This window comes from Penaeus monodon, chromosome 33 (genome assembly GCF_015228065.2).
Source record: "Penaeus monodon isolate SGIC_2016 chromosome 33, NSTDA_Pmon_1, whole genome shotgun sequence".
In the NCBI taxonomy this organism is placed as follows: Eukaryota; Metazoa; Arthropoda; class Malacostraca; order Decapoda; family Penaeidae; genus Penaeus; species Penaeus monodon.
Window position 1 is genome coordinate 31415256 of NC_051418.1, and position 390 is coordinate 31415645.

At 28.7% G+C, this 390-nt stretch overlaps 1 protein-coding gene across 1 annotated transcript in view; it reads left to right on the forward strand.

Annotated features, from left to right (window-relative positions):
- Window positions 1–390, forward strand: part of LOC119594384 (gamma-butyrobetaine dioxygenase-like) — a 12265-nt gene that overhangs the window by 10258 nt on the left and 1617 nt on the right. The gene's annotated exons all lie outside the window — the stretch shown is intronic.

Sequence of the window (390 nt, forward strand, 5' to 3'; positions counted from 1 at the left end):
TTCCATAAGGACCGGATGAGAGAAAAGATTAAATCCTAATGAATTATATAGGAAGCTATGGTGAAAGGAGTTGGAAAAAAATAGCTGACTTTGTAGCGAAATTCTATAAAAAAAATGACCATCTGTAATGTAAATGACTCGTAAAAGATTAATTAATAAACGATTTTTTAAAGTGTGAAATACCAATATAACAATAATCATTACATTTTTTTTTTTAGCTTCAGGTTAATTCATATATTTCCATGTTCCTACATTTCATCAAAGTACCCATACGTTTCAACAGGCTGTTAGAACAAAATATTGAGAGTTAAATCTAAGCCCCCGCCTTGAATAAAATCAAGAGAAATGAAAATAACCTAAATTTTTTTTTTAATATACAGCGTTAACGAG